Source organism: Chiloscyllium punctatum, chromosome 16, assembly GCF_047496795.1.
Source record: "Chiloscyllium punctatum isolate Juve2018m chromosome 16, sChiPun1.3, whole genome shotgun sequence".
NCBI classification, from domain to species: domain Eukaryota; kingdom Metazoa; phylum Chordata; class Chondrichthyes; order Orectolobiformes; family Hemiscylliidae; genus Chiloscyllium; species Chiloscyllium punctatum.
This window is the reverse complement of record NC_092754.1, coordinates 12,983,099-13,008,104: the sequence shown is the minus strand read 5'-3', so window position 1 is coordinate 13,008,104 and position 25,006 is coordinate 12,983,099. Positions and strand designations below refer to the sequence as shown.

The 25,006-nt window shown below is 41.4% G+C and overlaps 1 protein-coding gene across 13 annotated transcripts in view; it reads right to left on the bottom strand.

Moving 5' to 3' along the window:
• The window catches only part of prdm16 (PR domain containing 16), a 704,876-nt gene that overhangs the window by 602,865 nt on the left and 77,005 nt on the right, over nt 1-25,006 (bottom strand). The window contains exon 1 of one of the 13 annotated variants that reach the window (XM_072586256.1): nt 18,733-18,788. The exons of the other annotated variants lie outside the window; for them this stretch is intronic. The gene's annotated coding sequence lies outside the window, so the exon portion shown is untranslated. Of the gene's footprint in view, nt 1-18,732; nt 18,789-25,006 lie in introns of those variants that run through there. 13 annotated transcript variants of the gene reach the window in all.

The window sequence follows — 25,006 nt, the reverse complement described above, 5'->3', positions numbered from 1 at the left end:
CCTACTGGGCCGACTGAAAGGTTTCTGTCACAGTGACTGATGTCTCATTCTGTTTGAAGTTTGTATTCATCATGTTACCTGCAAAATCTGAACCATGCTGTCAAAAATAATTCCTTTGATTCAGAATGCAAATCCTGTGTTTATCTGCCCTCAGACGTTTGGGAAGAGCTGCGAATTCTTTTTCCCAAAATAGGAGAAAAATTGCAAAGAATAAAGCAGCACATACTGTGTGTGTCTTAAATGACTCAGAAGGAGGAATGGGAATTATATGGTTCAGAATTAACTCGGAGTCAATTTAGAATTGAGCGCAAGCCATTTGCTTGCTTGCTTGCTGTCTTTAATGCCATGAAGACTTCCTGTACAGATCACTTTAAGTGTTTGTTAGGAACTCAGTCCACAAATGTATGCATGCTGGACTATTCTCTCTTTTCCCCTTCTTCCCTTATGTCATCTGTGTCAACAGAATCACCAGACTTTTCTAGCCTTGGATTTGCCCCAGTCGCCTGACTGGAGTTACTGATGGTTTCTCCCCATTCTCTCCCCTTCTTAGCAGCTGGTCTTCTTGCAAGCTGTAATAAAAGCTCATGTTCTATATGTTATACAGAAGTGGTTAGTTAAAGCTGGAGCATGGAACAAGACTGAATTGATGAACTGACCAAGGTTCAACCCTCACAATGTTGATTTACTTGTAGAATACCTATACATTACCCTAAAGTTATCAAATGTGTGCTGGAAATTTGAAAAAAAAGCACAGGCTATTTAAATCCTACCCTAACATTTATGCATTTAAAAGAGCCCTCTTTCATTCAGCGTTCAACAAAATCCTTTTCGCAAGGAGCAAGAAGATTTATGTGTGATTTTCAGTCATGTGAAGGAAATGTAATCCTAAATAGAGTTGACTCAACCCAACAAATTAAAGTAAATATCTGATATCTGCCACTTTATCCCATGAAGACACCTAAAATAACAGGTCCAATTATCACAAGGATAGTGTAACTACCTGACGTCTGACTCTGCACTTGAGCAGTCCATGAGAATCCTTGTCCAGTGTTGGATTGTGCTTAATTACACATCAAGTTTCAATTCAGAAACAGGTGCTGTTTGATCCCTGTTCACAACAACTTTGGCAAATTAAATTTAGGATCATTCCATTAATTTGAGCTGCACCACAGAGTACAATTCTGATGGGAAAATTATTTATTGACTGACACAGCCTCCAAATCAGACAGTTATCAGACTTGAGAGTGTGGATTTAGTTTAGTGTGGTATTGAAGGAGTGCTGCAATATCAGTGGTGCTCATTGTATAAATTAAGGTTCCATTTGTCTGCTGAAATTGACACGAAGGCTCATATGATTCCATTCAAATTAGAGGGAGCTTTCCAACAATCATATCCATTGTTGCACCAAGTGAGGTGTAGCGATTGGAACCAGGTTGACCCGATTCTCCTGCTCCTCGGATGCTGCCTGACCTGCTGTGCTTTTCCAGCACCACTCTAATTTAGACTCTGGTTTCCAGCATCTGTAGTCCTTGTTTTTACTATCGTTTTGACCTTGTTGATCGGTCCAGGTTAACAACCACAATCAGGAAAGCCCTGGCTGATCAATATAACCAGGAGATTAGAATCTCCTCATTTCAGGTGACTGAGTCTGAACTGACTGGTCATAGTCAGTGTACTGTGCACAGGTAAATAAAGGGTGACTTGGTGATGGGATAATGGCCTCTATGCAGTTATTTCACAATGATTATCTGGCTATTCATTCATTGCTCTTTGTTACTCTGTGTTAAGTGGAAAATTGCCCAGGTCTTGATGCAATTAATTACAACCCCATCAGTTTCACTCAATCAGCAAAGTGATGGCAGTGCTGTCAAATAATATTTCCTCAATGGTCACCTGGTCATCTGAGCTTAGTTTACTTTCTGCCAGGATATCTCAGATTCACACTTCATTGCAACCTTAGTTTGAACATGGTCACAAAGAATTGAATTCCTGTGGCAAGTGTGACTGCCCTTGACATTGAAATAACAGATGGCTAAATGTGCTAACTTAACAAGCGGATATCTGTAAGAATCAGGGTGAAAATCTCCACTGACTGGTGTCAAACTCTAACTAATGGATGTTGTGGTTGTTAGAGACTAATCACTTCTCCACTGAGATATTGCTATAATTCCTCAGGGCATTGTTCTGGATCCAACCATCTTCAACTTCTTCTTTGGTGATCTGAGACTTAGAAGACTTCTAGCATCTAAAGACATGATAGGATGACAAAGCACCTGCATCTATTTTTTTTTCTGTAGCTTATTTGCCTTGTCCCAGGTTGCTGGTCTGGAATGCAGTACCTGGGATGGTAGTGGAGGCAGAAAACCTCACAACCTTTTAAAACGTACGTGGATGAGCACTTGAAATGTCATAACGTTCAAGGCTATGAGCCAAGTGCTGGAATATGAGATTAGTGTAAACAGGTCGGTGTAGACTAAAGGGCCTGAAGGGTTACTTCTGTGCTGTCTGATTCTATGGAGCTATAACCCACTGGCTATTGTTTGAGGAGTGGGACTTTGTATCAAGCATGGCTAAACATGAGCTTCTTCCTCACATACTATCGGCCAAAGGTGGCATATTGGAAGGATCTGTACGTTCAACCTGTTATGCCGTGTTATGAGTGCACCTTCAAGTCCTGGTGCGCAATTTGAAGCCTGACACTCTGGAACAGAGATAGGATATTGGTCATTAAGTCATAACAACGTCTTTAATCAATGATCTCTGTCCTTCATAAGATCAGAAATGGAAATGTTCAGATGATTGTTCACTTCCATTTGCAACTTCTCAGGTAATAAAGCTAGATCACAAGAAACAATATGTGGAATACATTCAGTCTGTGGCCGATACGTGTCAAGGAACATTGACCATTATTTGAGTGGTACAAATGAGCATCTGCAACAAGAGAGAGCTTAATCATCCCACTCTGACAGTCAATGACATTTCCATTGCTGAATCACCTGGCACCACCTTCATCATGAATGTGAAGGATTGTCAAAATGACAATAAGGTAACACAAGGACAAGTCACAGGTTGTGGGGGAGAAAATCTCAGAAGTCAAAACATATCCTTCCAAAGATATGTAATTTGACAATTGGGACAGAGTGTCTTGGTGAGAGAAAATGGCATGGAAGTGTTCATAGAGAAGGCCATTGTCCAATCCATATTGCATAATGAAAGAAACAAAACAACAGACATCTCCTTGAAGCATGGCATTTGTTCTGGGGAATATGCCAAGAAGCTCATCCCAGAATGGCCAGTCCAATCAGATACAGGAGGAAAGAAAATTGGAAAGAAACTAGAATAGTTGTCAATAAATAGTGTGCCAGCTCAATTTGATCTGCTGGCATCATGGCAGGTAGCTTCACACACTTATTTATTCAATAACTCCTCTAAATTTGGAGGAGGAAAAAAGCAGCAAAACACCAATCTTAAATGTAACACATTGAGCTGCCCCTCAGTATGTAGAGTTTTCTGAATTAATTACAAATGTAAAATCATCTAACCGGTGAAGCTCATGTAATGAAGCTGGTAAAGCATCTAATTAGCATGCTGTTTCTTAGACAAGTTAAGAACGTAATTAGCCTGAGTGGGCGCGTCTCCAAAAGGAATGTGTCCTGTAGGTTGCCATAGGAATGATTGCTCGATCTATTCATCTCCTTTGCCTTAATCAGTATCATAAGGAAAGGATTGAAGGATGGATAAGGGTTGCATCAGACCGAGTTGCTCGTCAATGTTTTTTGACATGGGTGTTAACTCTATATGTTCTAAAGCTACCTTTGCACGAGAAGAGTTTCTAATCAGTTCAAATTACAAATCCTCCCAATATTCCTTTCATAGAAAGTAAGAGAGTGTGAGGCTTCTCACCAACCATGCTTGATGCAGAGTGCTCTCCTGAAGTTCTTGCCTTTGAAGCCATATTTTAAACCTGTACTAATATTATAATTAAACTAATGCTTTATATAAAAAAAAGCGCTTGGGAGGAGAGGGAGAATAGTGATCAGTGTGTGAACAGGTTATCACAGGTAACTGATGCCACTGCAGCTAGATAAATCAAAGATATTAATTTCAGCAAAAGTATAATTATCTTTAGGAGATCCCACCATGAGAGCAAGTCTGCTGAGAGAGGAGAAACCTACTCTCAAGAAATTTATTGATAAGCAGAAAAGCTCTGAGTTTGTCAGTCACCACCTAAAGAAAACTGATGCCAGAATGGATGAGGCTTAACATTTTGAGGAGAGAAGTTCCAAGAATAACTAGCTAGAGAAAACAGTCATATGTAAGTCTGTTTCAGCCTCATGTGCATGGAGATGCCAGAAGTCCTCTAAGTCTAAGGTCACTGATGAAGTAGTTGAAGATGGTTGGATCTGGAACAGTGCCCTGAGGAATTTCCACGGCAAAATCCTGGTGTTGAGAGTGTTAGCCTCCAACAACAACAACTACCTTCCTTTATAAAAATACCAAAGAACTGTGGATACTGGAAATCAGAAACAAAAACTGAAATTTCTGGATAAACTCAGCATCTGAGGAGACAAAACAAAATTAACATTTCAGGTCCAATGACCCTTCTTTTTTAACTGCAGTTAATGGAGATTTTCACCTTGATCCTTATTTTTTCAATTTGTTACAATTACACATTCAGTGAATTGTTACCCCAATATCAAGGGCAGTTACTCTCACCTCTGGAATTCAATTTTTTTGAATGTGAACAACTTTGACTGCAGCTAGTATTGGGGAGTATTTTTCCCACAAATGCTATAAGGTGATGAGTAAAAAAGATGAGATCATCTGCTGTACTTGTTGGTTCAGAGTCGCACCATAGATGATCCCACTTTTGTTACTCAGATATTTGGTAACTACAAGTGTTCATGGTATCAGTGACAAGGAGGTGGAAGATCACTGACTTCAGTCTGGACCAGAATGGGGAAGTATCAGACCAAGGTTATGGCATTTTCTGTGTGTGTAGGGGGAAAGTAAGAAGGTGAAATGCCCACTATCAGTATTGAGAGTCAAGACTGGCTGAAGCTTTAGTAGCTCTTCACATACGGAATTGCTTCTCAAGTGCCATGTAGGTAAATGTAGCTGTCAGATACAGCAACCATGTCCTATGGAGAACAAAGAAAATGAATGGGCACTTGTAATGTTTTTAATGTACTGATAAAGGGAGGATCATTGACCAGGATAATTGTATTAGATTAGATTAGATTCCCTAAAGAGGGGAAACAGGCCCTTCAGCCCAACAAGCCTACACAGACCCTCTGAAGATTAACCCACCCAGACCCATTTCCCTCTGACTAATGCATCTAACACTATGGGCAATTTAGCATGGCCAAATTCACCTGACCTGCACATCTTTGGATTGTGGAAGGAAACCGGAGCACCTGGAGGAAACCCATGGAGACACAGGGAGAATGTGAAAACTCCATACAGTCACCCAAGGCTGGAATTGAACCTGGGTCCTGTGAGACAGCAGTGCTAACCACTGAGCCACCATGCTGCCCTAATTTGGACTTCAGATGATATTTTATGTCAAGGTTAATTTTACCTTGGTTTAGGATCTTGTTTGAAGGATAATTTGAAGCAGAGCTGAGCTGAGGAGTGGCAGATGGACTTCAACCCTGTCAAGTGTGAGGTTGTTCATTTTGGAAGGACAATTAAGAATGCAGAATGCAGGATTAACGGTAGGGTTCTTAGTAAGTTGGAGGAGCAGAGGGATCTTGGGGTCTATGTTCATAGCTCTTTGAAAGTTGCCACTCAGGTGGATAGAGCTTGTAAGAAGGCCTATGGTGTATTAGCGTCCATTAGCAGAGGGATTGAATTCAAGAATCGTGAGGTGATGTTGCAGCTGTACAGGACCTTGGTTAGGCCACATTTGGCGTACTGTGTGCAGTTCTGGTCGCCTCACTTTAGGAAAGACGTGGAAGCTTTGGAGAGGGTGCAGAGGAGATTTACCAGGATGTTGCCTGGAATGGAGAATAGGTTGTACGAGGATGGGTTGAGGGTGCTAGGCCTTTTCTCATTGGCACGGCGAAGGATGAGGGGTGACTTGATAGAGGTTTATAAGATGATCAGGGGAATAGATAGAGTAGACAGTCAGAGATTTTTTCCCCGGGTACAACAGAGTGTTAAAGGGGACATAAATTTAAGGTGAAGGGTGGAAGGTATAGGGGGGAATGTAAGGGGTAGGTTCTTTACCCAGAGAGTGGTGGGGGCATGGAATGCGCTGCCTGTGGGAGTGGCAGAGTCAGAATCATTGGTGACCTTTAAGCGGCAATTGGATAGATACATGGATAGGTGCTTAAGCTAGGACAAATGTTCGGTACAACATCGTGGGTCGAAGGCCTGTTCTGTGCTCTATTGTTCTATGTTCTATGTTCTATGTTCTATAATGCAGCTGGAAGTGGAAGTCAATACCTTGATCAGCATTGCTGATGCTGATTTTCATGCACAGAAACATGAAGCAGCCATTGCAGCTTAGAGGGAACATTGACTGCAGTCTGCAACTTTATAAGTGCAGGGTAAGTCAGAATGGCCAAGAATGTACTAGCTCCTGATATAATGGAGTTGAAAAGTGATATGAGAAAGCATTGGAACACTGTCTAATCTCAGCAAAATCATGAAATAGCTACAGAATTAAGTAAGATATCTGAACAAATAAGAGTGACACTCTGTTACCAGTGCTGGGGAAAGTGTGCTATAAGCTGTACTTCACTGAGGTGCAGAAAAACCTGATTTGAGAAATTTTGAATACCTTGAGGCCGCGTTTTTAACCCTTCGCTAATGTTATAATTAAACTAATGCTATATGTTAAAACAAAACAAAACTTGGGGGGTAAAGGAGAATAGTGATCAGTGCGTGAGCAGGCTATCACATCCACCTGATGCCAGTGAGTCTGCATAAATCAAATATGTGAATGTCAGCAAAGATATAATTATTTTTAGGAGATCCCACCACGCGAGCAAGTTTGCTGAGAGAGAGGAAACCTACTCTCAAGAAATCTATTGATATGCACAAAAGTTCTTCAGTTTGTCAATTGTTTGCTGCAGAGTACTAATGCCAGAATGGGCAAAGCTTTACATAAGAAGAGACTGTCCAGGCCTAATAAGAACATCATGAATAAAGAGAAGAACTATTTTCAGAAGGGCCAGCAGAAAGATCGAGGCCAGAATACATTGTGAAAAATTGCAGAAGAGATCACACAAAAGAAAATGAGGCAGGTCTAGCAGGGGGTAAGTGATAGTGTGATTGCAAGAAAATGAATCACTTTTCTTGTAACTAAAGGAGGTAAAGCAAGTCTATAAAGATGGCTGCTGAAAAGAAGTTAGACATTAGTTCTGACAAATTACTCTCTACCATACAATAGGTTGGCATCAGCAAATATAAAGATAAAGAGTGGAGAAATGTATCAACTGAAGGTATAGCAAATATCTGGAGTAGACTGGTGCTGGAAAAGCACAGCAGTTCAGGCAGCATCCAAGGAGCAGGAAAATCTGACGTTTCGGGCAAAAGCCCTTCATCAGGAATACAGGCTGTATTCCTGATGAAGGGCTTTTGCCCGGAACATCAGATTTTCCTGCTCCTCAGATGCTGCCCGAACTGCTGTGCTTTTCCAGCACCACTCTACTCCAGAATCTGGTTTCCAGCATTTGCAGTCATTGTTTTAACCTGGTATAGCAAATAGTCCAGTCTAACTATTATATACCCTGCTGCTCCCAAATTTTCCTGCAATAGCCAAAAACTTTTTAAACCTTAAACTCATAATAGGCGCGTGTGACCAAAATAAAAGTGAAATGACACTAAGCTAAATTCATTTTGTTAAAATGCTTAATTTATTCCCACATCTAGTCATTGGAGAACCAGTCAGAGTGCAAAACATTCAATATGAAAAAGAGTCAACCTACAGGACAACTTGGGAGCTGAATGGAGCAGTTGCCCTCTCAGTGATACAGGATATACATGGACCAACTATATCCTGACAACTACGGACATACACATCCAATTGGAACAGCTGCACATTCACTACAGACAGCTGATTAAGACGATGTAGGAGTACAAAAGGACCGTTAGTCCTAGGGATCCATTTTAACCCAACAATGGAAATGGAACAGCAACATTTACCACAGAAACAACATTTGCCTGAAGAACAATACTCACCAGAGAAGGAACATCACCTCAGGAATGAGCTGAAAGCAGGTGAACAGCCAACAACAACACATGCTTGGACCATGAGAAAACCTGCATGACTTAAAAACTATGTATGAAATGCATCTGTAGAGACTGATGCCAATGGGAAAGACATGAATTAACATACAACCTTGTTCATGAGTGATAACAAATAAAAGTCAACAAATAAAATTAAGCAGATGAGATAACATTACTGAAAATATAAGTGCAAGGAATTTTTTTATGAAAAGAGGGACGTTTGGAGAAATGCAATTATGAGGACACTACACGTGTGACTTGTTACAGTCATGTGACCTCTTCTGTGACTTGATTTAGCTTTCAATGAGTAGCCATTAAGCATACTACCTTAATGGCCTCTCCTGAAGTGTGCACTAGCTGCAGGGAGCTAGCTTACTGTAGTCACTTAATGAGAAAATCACAATCAGGGCATACCAGTGCATACTCAGACATTTTTCCCAAAGTTTCTGCTCGGATTATGATCTTTAACTCTCAGTCTTCTGCTCGATGGCTAGGAGTGCAGTTAATTGCACTGAGCACAGAACATGCTAGAGAAAGTGAACCTGTCCTGCCTCATGCCAGGATGTAGAGGATAACGCATGACAGTCATTGGTGAATTGGGGCCAACAACCATTTTTTTTCCCAAAAGGACAAAGCCAGCTTGGAGAACGACCCTAATGCTCACCCCGGAGCATGTTATCAATCATGCAAGTACAGATTCTTATTTGCATAAAAATCATTATAATTATTAGATGGAAATTCAGCAAATTAATCTTTATAAGAGTCAGCAATACAAACTGGCCACATGCAGCAACAATTGAAACGGTGAAAACAGGATTTGCTTTGAATTATCTCTGCTGAGATTTGTGAATACTATGGGTTTTTCCCCACATCACTCAGAATCTATAGGATTTTGAAGAGAATCTACTTTGGAAGCTGACTGCATATAGATGAAGTGTCAGATTCTAGGAGTTCGATTTGCACAATCATTGTTGCAATGCTGGAGATATTGACTACAGTGGACCTGCTGGAGTTTATTTGCTTGTCTTCCACTTGACTGGGGCACTGCTGGAGGCAAATTCTCTGTGAGGTCTCCACTTGCCCCTTACTCTAATAGCCTGCTGACTCACTAATGCAAGGGGTACTGGAGGATTTCTGGCCTTAGAGGAGATTGTGATGAAACGCAACGTTGGATAGATTGGGCCTGTGTTCATCAGTACTTAAATGAATTTGAGGTGGTCTTATTGTATTATATACAGGATCCTAATGGGATTTATCAGATTAGATACTGAAAGGATGTTTCCCATGTAAGAGAGATAAGAGATAAAAGTAAGGAATCTTCCAAAAAAAATGGAAATGGGGAGGTTTTTTTTCCTTAGAGGGTTGTGGATCCGTGAAATTCTCTTCCCTAGAGAGTTGTAGAGGCAGTGACATTGAGTATTTTTTAAGGTTGAGGTAAATAGAATCTTGAATAACAAGGGAGTCAAAAGGTATAGGGGTAGTAAGGTGATAATTCCAAAAACTTGTCCTTAAATATTAAATTTATGCAGGAAATTGAATGCCAGTCAAGGGAATACCAACTATAAAGTGATAAAGGGATCCACTTCGACAACTTGGTGTGGAAATTGATGTCAGTAGCGGTGATCTTTCCTGTTGGCCAGAGAGCTGCTGAGGGGCCTATGTCACCTGCTTTAGCGAAGATTTAGCAACTTGGATCTTGCAAATGCTGTAAATCAGAAACAAAAACAGAAATTGCTGGAAAAGCTCAGCAGGTTTGGCAGCAGCTGTGAAGAGAAATCTGAGTTAACGTTTTGAGTCCATGAAACTTCTGAGGAAGGGTCACCGGACCCAAAACGTTAACTCTGATCTCTATTTGGAGATGCTGCCAAATCTGCTGAGCTTTTCCAGCAACTTCTGTTTTTGCCACCTACTGAGATGCCAGGCGAGCCTTTACCTGAGGCAATGGAAATCCTTCCACCTCATCCCTACCCATAACGGCTAGCAGCCAGAGGCATTGTGTGACAATTTTTGGTGGGGTGGAAGAGATCGCATATGTCAGAAATGCACCCTGCCAAGGTCCAGGCCACCAATGGGCCCAGTTCACAAATAAGTGACACGGGGAAGGGGTTTATCAGATGGAGAACTCTCTGTGGGTGGAAGGGGTTGCTAGATAGAATAGTTCTCAGCGGGCATTCCTTTTCCTGATGCTGGATCTTCTATCAAGCACAGAATGCTGGAAAACAGGCCATCTTTTTGACGACTGCAAACAGCCTTGATAGGATTTCCTTTGTCAGTTCCCCACATGGCAATCCCCCAGCCACAGCCAGTTAATATCCACTGTGGCAGCATGAACCTTTCGGTGGGTATTAATTGCCCCCAAACCCGTTTCAGGGAGGGGCAATGAAATCCATTTCTTGTACCCATCACCTTACCACAACTTAATCAATCATAAACAATTCTATTTACCAATGCTAGTTTCAAGTCTAATTCCTTTTCACATTGATGTGGATCTTTGAAAGTTAACGTCAAACTTTAATCTGTCCATTGAGGGGCACCCTTACCAAATGCTAAAATAAAACAAAGAACAAATCCAAAACAGAAATTGAAACTGCTGGAGAAACTCAGCAGGTCTGGCAGCATCTGTGGGAAGAAAGCAGAGTCAATGTTTTCAGTACAGTTCAGAAGAAGGTTCACTAGACCTGAACATTAACTCTGCTTTCTCTCCACTGCTAGACCTGTTGAGTCTTCCCAAATGCCATTGATCAGGGAGTGTCTCAAGAATTGCTATGGTCAGAACTAGTTGTAGTTATTTCAGCTCAATATCAACTAAAATGATTAGTGTGTGATGAGGAAAAACTCACTTCGAGATGCGCTGTTTAAAATTCTGTGAGTTTTTCAATACTCTCCCACTACAGGGAAAATTTTCTGGATTCTGGACCAAGAACAAATCGAGGTCTGGACTCTACACCATATCAGAACCGATCACTGGAGTCAATTTCTCAAGGAATGTGCAATTAGAAGCCAAAGATTATGCATGCCATTCAATTAAGGACAACAATGTTGAAGAGCTCAATAGAAAATCTTTTTGGTGCAGATGAGGGTGAGAGAGGGTGCCTCAAATTGGAGGTGTTCCCTCAATACCTTCAATATTTCCCAAAAGCTAAACATAGCCACAGATGCCTGATAGTCCTTATAGAGTGTTGACCCCTTGTCAGCTAGCTAGAGGCCACCCCTTCTGGTCATGTTTCCAATCCCTGTACAGGGCTTGCTTTCTGATTGGCAAAGTCCATTTCATATGAGAAAGGGCACTAACAAATCCTTTAATCACTTCTTTTGATTGGATACTGCTTTTAGAGGGCTAGCCTTTTTGCCTGTGGGATAACCTCCTGTAAAATTGCTAGGATTTGGGATTCAGATGGAAATGCACATATTGGTCAGTGTCAGAAAAATTCCAGGCCCACACCCCTGCATTCTCAGTCTCATTTTATGCCAACATCCTGCTCCATAGCCTGGCAGAAGTTCAGTAGAAGGATTGCTAGTTCTGTGGAGGCCTGAATATGTTGGTTCATAAATTCACCAGTTTGTTGTGCTGTTTGGGATAGGACTTAATTTCAGTCATACTTGCCCTGACTGTGACAACATGAGGATAAAGGGCAGAAGCCCACAATGGCTTTTATCTCAATCCAAAATGGATTCACTTGCGAATTTAACTCCATCATTTGCTCTGGATCCCCACACAGCTTTCCAAGTTGTTTTTAGGACTGAGATGGGTGCCTAGAGGGAGGCTACCTCTGCTGAAATTTCTGCTCTTTATTGCTGGACTGGTTCACAAGATGTGCTCCTATTGCACCATTTAAACAAGGTGACCTTCCCCAGAACTTGTAATGGTCAAAAGAATAGGTCATCAAAGGTCATAACACAGCAGGTACTGCTGAATATTAGTCCCATGAAAGTTCATCAGCTAGCTCATGAAATAAATTTAATTTATAGTCAGGGAGAAATTATTCAGTTACAATCTATGACATGATACCATCCATTATAAGAGTATCTTGTCATGGGAGGAGATGTTAGCCTAGTGGTATTATCACTAAACTATTAATCCAGCGATCTAGGTAATGTTCTGGGGACTTGGGTTTGAATCCCACCATGGAAGATGATGGAATTTGAATTCAATAAATATCTGGTAATACGAGACTAATAATGACCATGAAATCAGGGGGAAAGCCCATCTGGTTCACTAATGTCCTTTTGGGAAGGAAATCTGTCATCCTTGTCTGGTCTAACCTACATGTGACTCCAGATCCACAGCAATGTTGTTGATTCTTAACTGCCCTCTGGGCAATTAGGGATTGGTAATGAAAGCTGGCCTGGCCAGTGACGCCCTTATCCCATGAATGAACAAAAAAAACCAAATAGTATGAACTACAAGAATAAGTTAAACTGAAGGATCCACTTCCAATTAGTAAATTCTGTTTGAAAGTCATGTTTTCACCCAGTGGCATAAACTAATTCCTGTTAAAACAACTCACTAAGATGAGTTTGCCATGTTAACCCATTGATGAGCAATACAATCTGCTACTTTCCTCTTCTTATACAGCCCATATTGTCTCTTTAAATCTGCCAAACAACATCTATCCCCTCAAAAGCAATCTCTGACCTCACCATACTTCTGTCACCAGCTCCCTTTCCTTTTAAATCCTTAAATCATTTCCCATCTTTTCCAGAATTCCAGGATTGAATGCGCCCAATTAGCTTTCTGCCCCTCCCATCGTATAAATCAATACGTATCAATTCATATTAAAATCAGAAATGACATTCCACTTGTTCATGGCAAAGGTAAATTTTACCTTTTTGTAGCCTGTAACATGTGCCATACTCCATCAATGCATCTTGACTGTCATCCACCTGACTGTTACTAATCTGAGAAGGCTTCATTCTTATCCAGCTAACTGTAGCCAGTGACTCACATACAGTGGCTTCTTCACCTTCAATGGCTTTTCTTCCATGTCATTTCCTCTGGATCCCATGGATCTATCACTGGTTCCCTCCTATTTTCTTGTCTCGATGCTATGCTGCCCATGGGCAACTGAACTCAGCTGAAAGCACGGTACCAGTTCGCTAGTTACATCTTCACTACCTTCCTGATGGAGATCTTATGCTCGAAACATCGACTCTCCTGCTCCTCAGATGCTGCCTGACCGGTTGTGCTTTTCTAGCACCACACTCTTCGACTCTGATCTCCAGAATCTGCAGTCCTCACTTTCTCCCACATCGTCACCACCGCCAACTCTCTTGACTCCTCCACTGTTGCTAAATAGTCAGACTGCTTATCCAACATCTAGTGCTGAAGGAGCGGAATTTACTCCAATTACATTTTGGGAAGGTTGAGGTATTCAGTCCCATTTCCAAATCCTATTTCTTCACTGTTCACCGCAAACGTCCTCCCTAGCTGAGATTAAGCCAATCTGTTTGCAACCTCGCTGACACACTCAACCCTAAAATCAGATTCTAAACCCATGTTTATGCCAGCACTGAGACTGTGTCTATTTTCACCTCCGTAACGTTACCCTGTCGCAGTACAGACCTACTGCTGAGAATATCATGCCTGTCTTTGAGTTCCAATGCAGTCCTAGCCAATCTCTCACGTGAGGTCATCCAAAACTCTGGTGCCCATGGCTTAATTCTTACCAGCTAACTGCCCTGTTACCCAGTGTTCCCTAACCAATATTGAGTTCCTGTTCAAGCAGCATGTCTTGTCCCTTTCCTGGTCTCACCCTCTCCTTATCTGATTTGCTTCAGCTTCACAACCATTTGAGGTATCTTCATATGCATTCTTAATTTTAATCAGTCCATCATTGCTGGCCATGCCTACAGTTTCCAAAACCCTAAGACCTGGAGTTCCCTTTCTGCACCTCTCTGCCTCTCTAGCTCACTTTCCCTCATTAAACCAGTAAGCGCACCGCTTTGACCAAGATTTTGGTCATCTGACCTAAAATCTCCTTAAATGGTTTGCTGTCACACCTTCATTTAATGATCCTGGAAAGCAATTTTGGACATTTTATTGCTTTTAAAGGTGCTATATAAATTCAAGTTACCACCATGACAAGTAATGATGTCCAATGTGTTTTTTAAAGAGTCAATGTACTCAAATAATTGAATCTGAAGCAAGAAACTGAACCTTTAATTTGCTTTCTATGACTGTGAGTCTAAGATACTCCTTAACCTTTACTCGACTGCAGCGTCGCCATGACACCAGAGATCAACCATCTTCATGTCTCAGTAATTCCAATTGTCAAACTAACCTGTTTTTCAACTTTCAAAAAGTCAACGGGAGGGCAAGAGAGTACATTTGTAAACTCAACCAATAATTAGAGAAATAAACAAACAAAGGTGATTCAAAAGGTGGAAATTAAATTGCAAACCCTGCAGGCACAGTGTAGCTAGGGCTGCTGTGTTCTCCGCTACTTGAGAGTTTCTCTTTACAATACGACACTTCGCCCATGCTCTAAGCTGCCCCTGGTCTACCCCCAAGCAGGCACAAGCTGCTTTCTTCTTCCTTCAATAGCAGATAACCTCCGGAAAACACCAGCCACACAGCAGTTGCACAGTCCAGAGGAAGTGATGGAATTACTACCGGACAATGCAAAGCACTGGCAAAGAAACCAAGACCATTTGCCTCTTCACATGATAACAATCTAGCAGCATGAACATCCTCTTTCATAACCTGAAGGTTTTCATTTTTATTTTTCGCCTCGAGTTTTGCGCCTTCTATGTCCTCTGTGAGAAGGTGGCTGAGTGGAAGCTCACTAAATACATTCCCTTACACTTGTGGTGTAACAACCCATTCAGCACAGATAAGCCCCTTAGAAATGAAGGAGAGTTTAATTCAGACTTTGAGTGACAGCAGGAAGATTTATCCCTCTGCCACACAATACCGCTTTTTCTGCTTTAATCTTGCAGAGACAATGACCTGTTTTTTAGACCCCATCTTGTGGCTTTCCCACGATGGAGAGTGATTAGCAAGGCTGGACTGGATGCTGGCCACTATCTCTCATTTGAACACTAACAGGATCAGCAGGGAAAAGTCTAGGCCAAGTGCATTGTCAATCGAGAGACAGGAATGCCAACTTGGAAGTGGCAACCCAGCTCTACCCGGGATTCATTCACACAGGAAATGGTATTGCAAAAACCACAACAACCCTTGCCTACAAAAAGAAAGAGGCACTTTCTCCAAGATAATTCCTTTTATACATAAAAATAACAAATCCATTTTTCAGTATGTTGAGACAATAGCACTCACAGATACATAGGGCAGAATTTAGTGACCTGCTCCTGTGCAGGGTTGAATAGCGAGAGGGCAGTTATTTATCCAGGGGTCTGCTGAACAGATGCCTCAACTCAATTACCTCCACGGCAGGAAGTCCCATGCCAGCCATCTTGCCCTGCTGCCAAGTGGGGTTCTTAGGTGAGAGATTAGCAGGCAGTTATTTAATGGATGTGAATGGGGGGAGGGGGTGGGGGGGAAGGGTGGGCAAGCCATCTGGATGCAGCACACATAACTGAATAGAGTGGGCCTTGACTGGGCTCAGGGTGCAGAAGGGCATGGAAGGCCTGCTTGGTGAGAGCTGCCAGTCAGTCCATCGGGCGCTGGGGGCTCTATTGAAAAGCAACACCAGCAGCAAGGTGGTGGCTTGTTACCAGGGTGACACCACGCCAAAGCCTGGTATTGTCACTGGATCCCAGGCCATGGGTCAGTGATGGCAAGAGGCCGGTCACGCAGAGCAGAGCAGAAAGGGAGATTGGCAACACGAGCTGCTTCTTGGTGTGTCCCCCTCTCCCAATGCCAGGTCCCTCAATCAAACATTGAATAACTGTCAATGAGGGATTCCCCAGGAACCCATAATCAAGCAGAATTTCCTTGCCATGTGCCCAGCATGGGAGAACCTGTCTACAAGTAGGATAGCACTAGTGGCAATGGGATGAAGACTCTCATTTCTCATTCCCTCTAAATGTGAAGACTTTCATCAAGATGGAGGCAGGAGGATGGTAGTGTGCCCACCCAACTAAATGCCAAAAACCCTCACGACGAAATTGGCCACATGGGAGGATATTAAAATCTGCAAATTTTATATTTTTAAAATGTGAAAGAACTTCCTAGTTAACTTTGAGTGCAGAAAAAAGCTTATTGACTTTGTAGCCATTTCTCATTGGCCCACATTGCTCATAAATAGCAACACAATGGGAAATCTTCTTTCGGATCTTTAGTTTATTCCAGAATGATCCAAAGTTAAGATCATGAGTTTTGCATGAAACTTTTCTTTACCACTATTAAGCATTCTAATGTATTACTCGTGCGAATGTTAACATAAGATGAGCTGGTCATCAACTTTGCCAGGAATTGAACACAAGTTAAATTTCCTGTCTTCCTGGAGTGATGTATCAACATAAATTTAGAGTCAGCATAAATAGCTGCTCCACACACTTGGACAAAAATTGTGGTTAGCTCAGTGGTTAGCACTGCTGCCTCACAGTGTCAGAGATCTGGGTTTGATTCCAGCCTTGGGTGACTGTATGGAGTTTGATGTTCTTCCCACGTCTGCGTAGGTTTTCTCCGGGTACTCCGGTTTCTTTCCAAAGTCCAAAGATTTGCAAATTAGATAGATTGGCCGTGCTAAATTGCCCATAATGTCCAGAGATGTGCGGGCTAGGTAGGTTAGCAATGATAAATGCAGGGTTGTGAGAATAGAATAGGGGACTGACTCCAGGTGGGATGCTCTTTGGAGGTCCACTGCAGACTTGATGGACCGAATGGCCTCTTTCTGCACTTTAGGGTCTCTCTTCATGACTTTAAGGTTGTAGGTTAAGATTCAAAGGAGACAATCATATTTGGTAGCCCTTTTAATTCTGAGATGAGGAAGAATTTATGCCCTTCGACGGTAGAGAATTAGTGGAAGCCTTTATTGCACAGGACTGTAGAGGTTGGATTGTAAAGTAAATTCAAGGATGTGATAGACATTTTTGATCAGTAAGGAAATCAAGGGTTACAGGAAAAAGGGAGGAAAGTGGTTTTGAGTGCGATCAGATCAGCCATGATCTCATTTAATGGTGGAGCAGAGTCAATGGGCACAATGGCCTACTTCCACTCTTACATCTTATTGTCTTACGGTATGTGATGTCATTAATGCTGTATTTGGGATAAGTTACTCTTACTTGGATTTGATAGTGTCACAGCAAAATTATGACCATCTACTTTCTTTCTGATTTCCTCCAGACACGATAGAAATTGTAGATCATGGGCAGATCAGGAAGTTTCCTAGTTTCACTGATTCATTAATACATTGGATAGTGCTTAAGGATTTGACTTCCTCTTAAAATACCCATCTTTCCTCCTGCCATTTGCATGCCTGAATGTCACGGTCTCCAATTTAAGTTTATTTCTGGAGTTATCTCGAACAGTAAGACAGATCTTACAATTAGTTCTCGAATTCCCAGGCCAGAAATGGGCTTGGGTTTGTAGGGCCATAATAAGGTCTCTGCTCCTGATCATTAATGCATGGGGTTCCCCTACAAGCAAGATTGTATGGAAAAGAATGGGTCTGAGCTGGGTGATGAGAAGATCGTAAGACCATAAGGAACAGAGGTAGGCCATTCAGCTCTTCAAGCCCCCTCCACCATTCAATAGGATCATGGCTGATCTGTACCAACATTCCTCAGGTCCATGTTGAGTTTGAATTTGATTTATTGTTGTCACATGTACCAAGATACAGTGAAAAGTATTGTTTTGAGTGTCATACAGGCAGATCGTACCATACAGAGGGCATCAGGATAGCAGAAAAGAGTGCAGAATATAATATTACTGCTGTAGAGAAGGTGCAGAGATCAGAACTAACATTTGAGAAGTCCATTAAAAAGTCTGATAACAGTGGGGAAGAAGCTGTTCTTGAATTAGTTCATATGTGTATTTGAACTTTTATACCTTCTGCCTGATGGAAGAGGGTGGAAGAGAATATAAATGGGGTGGAAAGGGCCTTTGATTATGTTGGTTGCCCATGACTCTTGATTCCCCACTGATCAAGAATCTAACTTCAGTGAGTAGAGTCCCAACCTGTTTAACCTTTGCTGATAAGACAGTACCAGGGATCATCCTCTATACCGGTGATCATTCTAGTCAACCTTCTCCTTCTCTGACTCCTTCATTCAACGAGGGAACAGCTTACACTTTGCCAGCTCATACATGACAAATGTGCACTTGCGTGAGGTAACATAGCTTGCACAGTACTGGCAGAATGGAAACCCATCACAAGCCAATGTCTTTTGTTGGTGGCGGTGGTGAGGGTTGTTAAAGAAGTTGGAAATAAAGAGGAAAGGAAATAAAAAACGTGAACAATTCAATTGCCAGTGTTACCTCAATATGGGTAACAATCTGTAAAGTCCTTCCTGAACATTATGTACAAACATTCCATTCTTGATTGCAATGTCAGGGGATATATTTACAAAAAAAAACTAAGCACTTACTTGTGTTCCCTCCTGACAGCAACACTCAATCCCTTCAGTGGAGTAAGTCTCTCCAGAAAGAAGCTGTTGATTGCTGTGACCATGTAATTCCAATCATCCTTCAGCTCTGGTCATTACGACTTTACCTACATCGTTGTTTTTTTGGTTCCCTGCATGTAAATCTTCTCCAGCTGAACGACAAGTTCTCCTCATCAGATTTCTGTTAAAGGGGGCCACTGTTTTCGTGAATAGGTTTTCGTTCAGTCAGAAAATACATCCTGCGGTGTTTCACTGAACCTCACAGACCAAAGTACAGGATCTGACCCTCACTTTGTTTAGTGTCAGCCAATCTTGGCAGGAAAGTAGTGGGGATGATACAATTAGCTTCAGCAGCTCCAAGACTGATGGAATACGAATGGTGCTCTGGATTGTATCTTTATTGAAATGTTAATATAATCCAGGTGAAGGCAGGATTGGGCCTGTTTGTAGTGCACTCTTGGACAAGTAACCTGCCAATAGCCTCAATGCATTTTCACAAATGGAACAGTGTCATTTGGGAGAAGTGTCAGAAAGCAAGTATTATTCATAGAATCATACTCACAGGGAATGAGAGCAGAGGACAGTACCTGAAAATAGTTTGTCTGGTGTGGTGTTGGACAAGTATGCTCAAACATGTTTAACTGCTGTATACATGTCACCCCTGCCTCTGTTACAAAATCCTCCTTAAAACCCCATCACTTTGACAAATCTTCTTTGGTTTTGAACCCATTTTTTTCCTGATACCTTGTTGAAACACCTTGAGGCAGTGTTATATGAATCTAACTCATTACTTCAGTCATTACAAAGTGCCAGTCTGAGCCTCATCAAGTCACATTCAAATAATGTCACTGACTTGCATGCAAATCGTCCACATTTGTCTCATTTGATTGCGATCAGTATGTTATTAACACTTGATGTGTGATCAGCCCTGATAAACTCTTTTCCTCTGACTAGTTTAACAGAAAAAGAAAGTGCATTAACAAAAAAAAACTGAAGACCATCCAAGTATCTGCCGAAAATCTACTCATACAGAAATAGTTGAAAATTAGACTGAAGAATTTAGATACTGTTGTTACAACTGGAAACATTGCCCAATTTGTTATGTTACCAGGTGTGACACCCCAAACTGTTAAGATCCTGGGGTGAGGAGAAATGAACAGGCTTCACTATTTTATTCATTCACTTCCTTGGTTGGTTGCAACAGATTAATTTGGAAAGGATAAAGGCAAAACATTGCAAATGCTGGAAATTTGAAACAAACACAAATAAAGCTGGAGAAACTCAGCAATTCTGGAAATTCACACCGGACTCAAGTCAATAACATTGCTTCACCAGACCTGCTTAATTTACAAAGGATCCTGTTCCTTGTGGATACCTTTATCTCAAACCCAAACTAACTTGTATTTTAGAAGGAACCACTGTAACTTGAATTAAACAAGAAAAGTGAGTTGTTTAATTGCAACGCATGTGAACAAAATACCACAGCAACCCACATGCACACAGAAATAAAACAATGAACTGTGGACCTTGGAGATCTGAAACAAAAGCAAAAATTACGGGTGTTCCGATGAAAAGTTAAAAAGTTAACATTTCCCCACTCCCCACCATCCCAACAGATGCTGCCAGACCTGCTGAGTTTCTCCAGCGATTTCTGTTTTTAGATTAGATTCTCTACAGTGTGGAAACAGGCCATTCAGCCCAAGAAGTCCACACCGACCCTCTGAACAGCAACCCACCCAAACCCCTTTTCCCTCTGACAAATGCCCCTAACACTATGGGCAATTTAGCACAGCCAATTCACCTGACCTGCACATCTTTGACTGTGGGAGGAAACCGGAGCACCCGGAGGAAACTCATGCAGACACTGGGAGAATGTGCAAACTCCACACAGACAGTCACCCGAGGCTGGAATCAAACCTGGGACCCTGGTGCTGTGAGGCAGCAGTTCTAACCACTGAGCCACCGTGCCACCCACATACACATACATTGTAAGTAAGAGTTGAATTTGAAAAGATAAAGGGAAAAGAAAATTATCTGTCCTTTCTTCAGTGCTTTATTACGAGCATACTTATAGTGATTAGAAAAGAGCACAGGTAATACTTGAATGGGTACACTTGACCTCATCACAAGCTCTGACTTAAAAAAGGGAAGATTCAGAGAATGAATACACAAGGGCCTGTAACCACAAAGAACTATTCTGATGTGCCTTCTCGGGGTCAGATGCAGACTATCATGGACAGTAACTCAGAAGCAGATACCTATTTCAAATATATACTACTCTGCACTGGGAGGAGCAACACTCAGGATTTTGCTGGAGAGACCTTAAGGGAAGGACATGTCAATATAATCAAGTCCTGAATAATTAATAGTTGGGGTAGAGAAGCCAAGGTGAACAATTCTCAGTTCTGAAGAAGAGTCACTGGGCCAAAAAGTTAACTCTCTTTCTCTCTACAGATGCTACCAGATATGCCACGTTTTTCCAGCAATTTCTGTTGACTGTACGATTAATGCTTTATGCACAGCAACAAGATATATGACCAAATTATTCATTCTTTTATGTGTTCACAGAGGAATGCAGGCCCGGACAACACCATATTATGTAAGTAATTAAAATTGAATATTTTAAGATCATGGGACAATTGTGTTCAAGAGGTACATAGTAATCAGCAGGAGGTTTCCTTGCCCATGTTTAATTTGAAACCATGAAATTTCATGGGGACCAGAGTCAATGTTCAGAATTCCCAGGGCAACTCTCTCCCTACTGTACAGTATACCATTGTGCCACCATCTCTGCTGTCTCTACCCTACAGGTGAGATAAGACATACCTAGGGATGGTGAGGGTGGTGTCTGGGACATTGTCTGTCTGGTAGGGTTGTTGCTTAACTAGTCTGTGAAACAGCTCTCCAAAGTTTGGCACTAGCTCTGAGATGTTATTAGGAAGGGCTTTGCAGGATTGATGGGGCTGATTCTGCCATTGTCTTTTATGGTGCTGAGGTTGGTGCCAGCTGATCTGTCTGGTTTCAATTCTTTGTTGAGATTTTATTACAATTGATATAACTGCTTGGCCATTTCAGAGGGCAGTGACTCAATTTGAAACTTAGTCATTTTTCTTTGTCTCCATTACCTTTCTCCTGGAGTGGAGGGCATCTAATACACATCCCAACAAAGAGTATGTAACGGAGACAAGCATTTTATGCACACTTTTTCAGTAAGCTGCATTCCTTAGCAACCTTTCAAGATCATGAGCGAGATGCACACACATATCCCGAAATGACGTATGATTTTCACGTTATTTAGATATTCAATGATAATACCACTGCGCATTTGTGTAATGATTTCTCTTCCGTGTGAGGAAACACTGAGGATGGTAGGAATGTAAAATGTACTCTGGGTTGGGGGATTTCAATGTCTACCTCCAAGAATGACTTGCCAGCAGTATACTGGTCGAGCTGGTCAGGTCCTAAAGGACGTAGCTACTACATCGGTCTGTAGCAGGTGGTGAGGGAACCAACAAAATGAAAAAACATACTTGACCACATTCTTGCCAAACTGCCAGCTGCAGATGCATTTGTCCATGATAGTATCGGCAAGAGTGACCACTATACAGTCTTTGTGGGGATGAAGTCCCACCTTCACATTGAGAATACCTTCCATCATCGTGTGTGGAACTATCATCATGCTTAATGGAACAGACTTTGAACAACTCTAGCAACTCAAGACTGAACATCCATCAGGCACTGTGGGCCATCAACAGCAGCTCAATTGTACTCCAACACAACCTAACCTCATGGCCTGGCATATAATCCACACAACGACTAACACAAGCTAGGGGATCAACTGTGGTTCAGTAGAGAAGGACAAAGCAGCCCTCTTGATGGGTACCACATCCATAAACATCAACTCTTTTCACCATTGACGCTCAGTAGCAGCAATGTGTATTATCTACAAGATGTACTGCAGAAAATCATGAAAGGCCCTTAGCAAGCACCTTCTAAACCCACAATCCCTTCTATGTAGAAGGGCAAGAGCAGGCAATACATGGCAACTCCACCACCTGGCAGTTCCCCATCAAGCCATTCACCATCCTGATTTGGAAATATATCACCATTCTTTCATTGTCACTGGGTCAATAACCTGGAATTTCCTCCCACTAGCAATGGGGTCAACCCACAGCACATAGACTACAGTAGTTCAAGCAGGCAGCACACCACCACCTTACTTGATGGTAAATAGGGATGGGCAATAAATGCGGCCCACCAGCAATGCCCACATTCCACAAATGAATAAAAAAATTGCACTACTTTAAAGTTGTATTTAGTGATTAATAACTTTTCTCAGTTGGTTATAATTTATGAATGATAATGTTGGTAGGAGAACCTTCAGAAAATTGCTCAAAAGTGTCACCTGCTGACTGAAGTCTGTGACAATATCATTACAGGGAATGTATAAATGTATAAATATTTAAAATGTGTACAGTACATGTTTCTTTTATTATTTATTTTCTTTTTAAAATTTTGGATCATCATGACAAAGAATTGTATTAAAATCTGTCTAGGGCGTGGATTGTTCCATGTTTTGAAAACCACTAACACTCATGGTATGCACTGTTTAAACAGGTACTTGAACAAATAGTTTAGGCTGCTGACAAACCAGAGCCAAGGAGTTGGTTACAGGCCGACATTTGGTTGGCAACAAGTTGATTGGTCTATGGACTAGTGACCAATTATCAGTGCCAAAGGACTTTTGCCTGCCAACAAACATGTGATTGGTTCATGGATAAATCAACAGCTTGGGGTTGGGAACAAGATACAGACAGAAGTGACCAGCTCTCTCTCAGCTCAGGAGTTATCACTCTCTCGTTCTCTCTCTCTGTTCTTTGGAGTCAAAATCTACTTTAAATCTGGAGAAACCGATTTGTTTCTCCTGCAGCTGTAAATTGTGACTTTTAGTTGATAAGTTACCTTTTATACATGAACCAGCCACCCTGTGCCTCTTGCAAACCAATGGAAACATTCAGAAAAGGAAAACAGGGAAGTAACCTGTGATCAGCAAGAACTAACTGAATAGATGGTGTGAACAAAGATTAATGACCTGTATTCCTTATTCTCTCTTTGTCCATGTGCTTCTTTTCCTTGTGAATGTGTTGGGGGGAGGTTATTGGAGGATTGGAGTTCTAATTTGTAGTGTTACAAATTAAGTTCTGATGGGTTATAAACTGCTTACTTGTAGCTAGAGTCTCATTAATTGTATAAATAGTAATTCTTGTTAAGTACTGAAATGTGGTCCGTGCTTTTTATCAACTGAATATCAAGTAAATTGGGGAATCTGTAATTTTTAAAAAAATTAATCTTTCTTACAATCCAGGAATAGAGGGACTTGATTTTCAGTGCATTACTCAATGCATAGTGACAATTGTTAAACATTGACATAAAGTTGTGACTCAAAATTTAGAAGGAAATTGGATGGGAAATATAGCTATACTCTGGATTTATTGCTTTATATAGCATGTGCATGTGAACCAGAAGATATAGTTGAATGTTCAGTTCTTGATTTTGTTTATGTTCTCCATATTGGAGTTCACATCTTGCTGCCAACAATAGTGCCTGGGAGAGAAGATATTCAGCCTAAATGGCTCCCCTCTCTACGCAAAAGGAAGCTGTAAAATCCATACCCTCCTTCATCATTCTTTATCCTGAAATTACAGTAACAATCCCTCAATGATTATCAGAACTGATGATGTCAAAACTAACAAGCAGGAAGCCAGTACCCATTGGCCAGTGGTAACATTAAAGGTCAAAATGTTAAATTTCTTCAAGTTCCTGAAGCAACTCAGAAAACAAGACCATTTTCTCTCAACTCTAAATATTAACATTTTTCCTAATTCCTTCTTAAATAAATCCACTTGAAACAAAAAATTTAACTTCAAGTTTTGTCTCCTGGTGAATTGTAGAATTATGGGTACTTGTTGTGAAAATTCCTTGTATTTCGGCCATGAGAAGCTGAATAGATTTGTATAGACGTGTCAATGGATAAATATCTTCAGCTAACCAAACATAATACTTCACCTTTCCACCATGCTTCTAGTTCGGTAAACTGAAGCAATGCTGAATAGACCAAGAGAAAAGTTAAATCTACGATACTATGCCTTTCATAAAGTTCCCATCCTTCTTTCTCTCTTGCCTTGTGGTTTTCTCCTTCTTGTGAAGATGGTGACTTATTGCATCATTTTGCGCTGCAACAGATGCCTCTTGGTGT